This window comes from Camarhynchus parvulus, chromosome 9 (genome assembly GCF_901933205.1).
Source record: "Camarhynchus parvulus chromosome 9, STF_HiC, whole genome shotgun sequence".
Taxonomy (NCBI): Eukaryota; Metazoa; Chordata; class Aves; order Passeriformes; family Thraupidae; genus Camarhynchus; species Camarhynchus parvulus.
The window spans coordinates 12929957-12936844 of record NC_044579.1 but is presented as its reverse complement, the minus strand read 5'-3'; the positions used below and the strand labels follow the sequence as shown (position 1 = coordinate 12936844).

Sequence of the window (6888 nt, the reverse complement as noted above, 5' to 3'; positions counted from 1 at the left end):
TGGCGGGCACGGACATCGCCTGTGCTGTGGCTACAGCCCACGGGACACGCGGTCACTGCCGCAGATGCACACAAGCTCACCGAAATCACCGTTCGCGTTGCTGATTGTATTACAAATATGTCCGTATCTGTACATTATCTCTCTCTCTATCTACATTTGTACGTAAAGGAAGAACGGTGTTTCTAGAAGGACATACGTTCATGTGTTTACACGGAAGTACATTTTTGAAGGCTCGCAGAATCTCAATTCAAATGTTCTGTGCAGTGGGTGGCATTTGTAACAGAATGGGTGTAATTTCCAAATTCACCCGGAAAGATTAATAATTGAGATTTCTGTTTTGAATGGGGGGCAGGTCTGATTTCCTGAACCTGCTGAACGTATGAAGGTGGATTCCATTTCCTCGCAAAGGTACTGCGTTTTAGGGAGCATTGTTTATTAAAAATGGCCGAGGTTTTTATTTTGTATCAATTTTTTTCCCCTGCTGCGGACGTCTATGGGTCAGATTTGGTTCATCTTCGATAACATGAAACACGATCCTGTGAAAAGAAGGGGCTATTTTTATCATGCAGCTGGAAGCTGTCATCAATTCGTAACATTTATTTCGGCTTTAGAACGATAGTATAAAATAGCATGAAGTTTCCAGATGACGCCCGTACTGCAGACAGGATTTTTCAAGTATAATAAATCAAATTAATTACCTTTTAGATATATACGATCATACTACCTCTCTATGAAACTGCTATTAAAAAATGCTCGGTGTGTGCATCTGTGATTGTGCATGTGTTTACATCTGGGGACCCAAACACAGAATTAGCTGTCTGGGGTAGCTGCAGCGAGGGTGCAGGATCAATGTGGCACGCTCAAGTCCGAGTCCTCACACTCTGCTTGTCTAGACCTGGGCACGGTTTTGCTTAGCAAAAAACTGAAAGTTGTGTTCTGGCACGGGGCAGAACTGTAAGATCCTTTAGTACCCTTTTCACTTCCAAAAATCCCGTGAGGAAATATGACCAAAGAGTGAAGAAAAAGTAAGCCCGGGAAAATACTCCCACATCAGCAAGCTTCCCCCCGCCAGGCCATGTGTTTTGTGCTTGATGTTGCCTCTTTGGGGGCCGGGGGGCAGCCGGGACGTTCAGGACTGACCACCTGAGGACGGTTCCTGGAAACCGCGGCTGTGCGTGGGGGCGGTGCGTGTCACTGGGGTGTGTGTGTGTTTGTGTGAGCGCTCTGTGCGTGTCACTGGGGTGTGTGTGTTTGTGTGAGCGCTCTGTGTGTGAGTCCTGTGTGTGAGAGTGCTCTGTGCGTGTCACTGGGGTGTGTGTGTGTTTGTGTGAGTGCTCTGTGTGTGAGTACCGTGTGTGTGAGTGCTCTGTGTGTGAGTGCCGTGTGTGTGAGTGCTCTGTGCGTGTCAGTGGGGCGTGCATGTCAGTGGGGTTGTGTGTGAGTGGGGTGTGTGTGTGCTTGTGTGAGCGCTCTGTGTGCGAGTGCCATGTGTGTGAGCGCCCTGCGAGTCAGTGTGAATGCTCTGTTGAGTGTGAGCACTCTGTAAGTGTGAGTGCTCTGTGAGTGCTCGTGCTCTGTGCATGTCACTGGGGTGTGTGGGTCACTGGGGTGTGTGTGTCACTGGGGGGTGTGTGTGTTTGTGTGAGCGCTCTGTGTGTGAGTGCCGTGTGTGTGAGCGCTCTGCCAGTGAATGTGAGTGCTCTGTGCGTGTCAGTGGGGTGTGTGTGTGTTTGGGTGAGTGCTCTGTGTGTGAGCGCTCTGTGAGTGTGAGTACTCCGTGTGCGTCAGTGGGGTGTGTGCGTTAGTGGAGTGTGTGTGTGTTTGGGTGAGAGTGCTCTGTGTGTGAGCGCTCTGTGAGTGTGAGCGGGGTGTGCGTGTGTTTGTGCGAGCACTCTGTGCGTGTGTGAGCTGTGCGTGAATGATGTGGATGCATGTGTGCATCTGCACGCGTGTGATGCGTGTGTGAGTGCTGTGTGAGAGTGTGAGCGCTCCGTACGAGTCCCGTGTGTGCGATGCGAGTGTCTGGCTGTGTCTGTCTGTCTGTCTGTCTGTGTGTATGTCTGTCTGTCTGCGTGCGTGTGTGTGTGAGGGCCCGCCGAGCGCCCCGGCGGCAGCCCCGGCGGCGCATGCGCGCCCGCGGCGCGGCTGCACGTGCTGTTGAATATTTATGACGCGGCCCCACCGCCCGCGGAAGGTGCCCGCGCCCGCCCCGCGCCCGCCCCGCGCCCGCCCCGCGCCCGCGCACGGCAGCGCCGCCGCCGCACGTGCTGCCCGCCCGCCCCGCACCGCCCCGCGCCCGCACCCGCCCCGCACCGCCCGGCCCGGCCCGGCCCGGCTGCCCCCGCCGCGCCGAACCCCTGTCCCGCAGCCCGGGCGCTCTCAGCCTCCCCTGCACGCTGGGCAAACGCGACCTCCCTCCTGTACCGGGCTCTTCAGCCACCCGCGGCCCCCTCCCCACAGCCGTTCTCAGCGCCGGGGGTCGCCGGCCGAGTGGCATTTCGTGGGCTGATGTGTCAAAACGCGACGGGTACAGTCACCAGAAGAGAACCGTCTCTGGGGAAGGGAGAAAGGTTCTTGTAATGGATGCCTTTCTGTCTCGCTCCTCTTAAGAAAACCTCATCATACTGTATGGCCCATCATATTTTATTGCTGATATATCGACATTGCATGATAGATCCGAGGAAGAAACGCAGGCTCTAGGCATTTATTCCTTTGTAGGTTGTAGGTTTTTAATTTGTAGATTTTTTTTAAACAAATAGTAGCAATTCCCAATACTCATTGTTCAGCGGCACAAAGTGATTTTAAAGCCTTTTGTAGGGTGGCAAAATAACATCCCATAGCATCAGAAATGTGCTTCTGTATCTTGGTAATGACATGGATTTTTCTTTCCCCCGAGCCCGGTGGGAGCGGGCAGGATGGAGGCAGGAGCCCTCGGAACCCGCGCGGGCTCCCGGGCACACCCGGGCGCTTGACCCAGCCCGAGCACGGCCGCGTCCACACGGCCCGGCCCGGCACACACGAAGATCCCAGAAAGGCCCTTCCGGGTGGAGTCAGGCGGGCTGGAAATCGCCCAGCGGCAATTCCCACTCCATAGCCTCTCTCTCCCTCTTCCCCCTCCGCCATAGCCCACCTCTCTCCATCGTCCCCTCTCCCCTCCCTGCCCGGCGCTGCAGACGAACGCGCCCATAGGTGTGTGCTCCTGGGCTGGGTTGTGGAACCCTCTCCGGCCGACACCTGGAGCGTCTGTGTCCCCCTCCCCGCAAGGCTGAGCTTCCCTGCACGCCCCAGCCGACTACAAGGGGCAACAATAAAGCCCATGTCCATCACGTCGTCTTTTCATTTCAGAAAGGGCAGATCCTGACCTCGGTTCCCCAAGTGGAAGCTTGTCTTGGGCACTCACTGTTGTCACCATTTGTTCCAACATTTAAGTAGATGCGTATTCATACACATTTCCCCCCTATTTTCCATCCAGGCTTTTTCTTTCTTCCATTTTCCCCCTCAGCCGAAGGGGAAGCTCCCCGGTAATTGCGGGGGCAGGGCGGCGTTCAGGGGGACAGTGGCACCCGGGCATACACCTGAACCACATGCCCACGCCTTCGCGTGGGAATTCGCTCCCATCAGTTAGCTCCCAGGAAAACTGTTGATCTCTAAGTGTGAGCCTGAACCTTTGCATTTAGTGCTCATGGCTGCTTCGTTTCCTCCCTCCCCCCAGCCCTTTCCCCCCGGCTTCGTCCCTCTGTTGTGCTTCCAGGGATATCCAGGTCCCCCCGGTGGGCTGGGGCAGGCGCGGGGCGCGGGCGGCTGCGCCAGGACGGGACCGCGCAGCGCTCGCTGCGGGGGCACAGGAGGGGGACGCGCCCTCGCTTCTCAGCCAACTGGACAAGAATGGGCTCTATTATTATTGTTGTTGTTGCTTTTTCTGTTAGTAATAGTATTGTTATTGTTGTTGTTACTATTATATTAATTTAAAAACTGTCCTTTTGCAACTTGCAAAGAGCCTGTAAATTTACCTTAAACCTGCTTTTTTTTTCCTAGCCAATGGTGTCAGGGGCCGGCTAGCCTGTCCCTCCGGAGCTTTAACCCTTGTCGCTAGCTGGAGTGAGTGAGAAGCTGAGGTTTGGCCCTGAGGAGCCGTGTGTGTAGATCTGGCACAGCTTTGCTCCCTTAACTCCTGGATCTTTGTTTTGGTGGCGACCAGGGAGAGCAGGGAGCGCTGTGCTCGCATTTCCCTCTGGCTTTTACACACGCACACACACACACACACAAATCCCCTTTTCCAACTTTCTGCTTTTTGCGCTTCCCTTCCAGTTTTTTCACTTCTCAGACCTACTGGCAGCATTTGCCGAGATCTAGATCCCCGTCGTGGTAAGTGATGCTTTTCTCCATTGCAAAACTCGTTCAGCTCTCGGCTAGCTGTCCCAGGGATGGGTGTAGAAGTTGTATTTGTTTGGAGCAGAATTGCCCAACCCCAGTGGTTTCACGTCAAGCAGCACAGAGTAAAACTATTGTCGTGTATTAACTCTGAATGGGAGCAAACAGACCAAATAATCACTGCTGGCTCCGACAGTAGCACGGCACTAATGTAATTCTTTTTAAGTTTGAAAAGCAACTTTTCTTTTTCTTTTCTTTTTTTTTTTGATTGTTATGGGGGAAACGAGCCTGTGTTTTCGGTTGGAACTTATATATTTACATTACACACCAGATCATAACAAACTATACAAAGAATGCAGCTGCCATATGTGCTTTGTGAACATACAATTATGATTGGGGGGTTCAAGCATTCAACTTAAGTATTGCAGGCACACTGATACCACTCTGCAAAGTTCGTGCAGTACCTGAAAACTCACTCCATCTTTGGGAGAAGGGCTAGACAGACGTTGCATTTTTAAAACCTCTCTTTTTTTTTTTTTTTTTTTTTATTTTAAATAAATCAACTTCAGTAAATGCCTCCTGGACGTTTATTTTTAATGTACAGTCTGCAGCTCTGACTGGATCAAATTCACGATTATTCAGATGAGGTTGAATTTGAATAACTTGCTGGTTTGTCTCCCCCGCCCTCCCCCATCACACACCCCCCTCCTCTTTTTTTCTCTCCTTTTTTTTTTTTTTTTGTTTATTTGTTTTAAAAATTAAGAAAATGAAGAGAACCGCTGAGTCCAGCTGACCTTTTGCTGACATAATGTAGCAGGAGACCGGTCGCAAATGAGGCCTGGATAAATTAGACGCTTTAATTCTCCGGGAAAAACGATACCCTGAGCCCGGCTCGGGGCGCAAGGAGCCGGGCTAGGGCTGCCCCGGGCTCGGGAGCCTCGGGCCGGCGGCAGGAGCCCGGTCCCGGCGGAGAGGCGCGGGGAGCCGCGGGCACCGCCAGGTTCAGGGCTCGTCCCCTGCGCGCCGCCGGGAAAGGAGCCCGGTGCCGCCCGCTAATGGCTCCTCCCGCGGTCCGCCATCCGCAGCCGCGCAGAGGCCGCGGGTGCGCACAGTGGCGGGGTCGCGGCCGGGCCGTCCGCGCCCACGGGCTCCGCCCGGCGCCGCCGCTGCCCTCGGGGCCGGCCCGGTGCGGCGGGCGAGGCCCGGGGCGCGCAGCGGCCGCTCCGCCGGCGCGGGCAGCGATCCGCGGGGGCCAGGCGCGCAGGCGGCCGCGGTGCCAGCCCCCGCCCGGGCTGATTAGCTTGTCAGCGTTTATCTCGTTAAGTTGTGCAGGACGGTACTGACGTGACAAGGCACGGGCAAACTCTGGAGAGGGATTAATCTCCAGAAGTTGCTGTCACAAAAAGAAAAAAAAAAAAAGGCTGAAAGAAGAGAAGGAATGAGGGTTTCGTATTTTAGGCGATCATTTGTTGAGCATCTGCCAGTACTGCTGCTCTGCTCAGGCTGGCTGGCCGGGAGATCGCTGTTTTAGAGGCAGCGGAGCGTTCTCGTGGCGCAGACTGATGTCCTTTCCCCGCGGGAAGAGGTGAGCGCCGCTCCCGCGCTGCAGCGGGCGGCAGGGGCAGGGGCACGGCAAGGGGCCGATCCTGAGCTCCTCGGGCAAAACTTCCAGCTCAAGCGGGACCCAGTTCTTCCCTCCTCTCTAATGAGTCGCCTCTGCTAATAAATGGTGACTCTACTCAGGTTCCTCAGCGGGTTGCAGCTGAGTCCGAGACAATTTTATCCTATAATTCCAAGACATGTTTTAATAAAACTGTTATAACGTTGACATTTTATTAGGAGACTATTGTTTCCAAATTAATCCTTGATCTATGAAAACGTCTATCCTACCAAACTGGATTCACCTCTGTGCATCCCCTTCTTCATCTACATGCATTTTACTACTAAGAACCTAGCTCTACATTTCCCTGAATCATCAGACCATTAATTTGCTAGGGAGCTAGCTGTTTCACACAGATGGATATGATTCGGAATAAACTTGGAAGAAATGCAAAAACATGTACTTTTCTGTCATATTACTCCTCCCCCCCCTCCTTTTTTTTTTTTCCTTTCCTCTTTAGTTGGTTTGTGTTGAGCAACGCCTTCAGAAACTTCATTATCTAAAAGGCAGACCTAGAGGGCAGGGACTTTGGGAATAGTTCCCTTTTATTCTGAAACTGTCCAAACTCAGAGCAGGGTTGAACATGTCCTCAAATCTGCACCTTCCAGGAAGAAATGAATGATGTGCCAGACACTTCACTTGTAGTCAAAAAAATATAAACCAAATGCTGTGAGGTTCAGAATTCTTTCTCAGGCCTATTTTCTGGGCGTATTTTACAGTCCGAATGTAAAATGGTCCCCTCAGAAGTTGATAAAAAACTCATGCAGATGTTATGGTATATCTTTTGCTCTGTTTTATTTCAAGTAGATTTTACTAACAATTCATATGAAAAGAAAATGGACAGCCAACCTGAGAGG

The 6888-nt window shown here is 52.8% G+C and overlaps 1 long non-coding RNA gene across 1 annotated transcript in view; it reads left to right on the top strand.

The window, feature by feature from the left end:
• The first annotated feature begins 4118 nt into the window (after nt 1-4118).
• Nucleotides 4119-6888, top strand: part of LOC115906982 — a 65322-nt gene continuing 62552 nt past the window's right edge. Inside the window, exon 1 of the long non-coding RNA XR_004060967.1 lies at nt 4119-4365. This is a non-coding gene — a long non-coding RNA (uncharacterized LOC115906982). The remainder of the gene's footprint in view (nt 4366-6888) is intronic.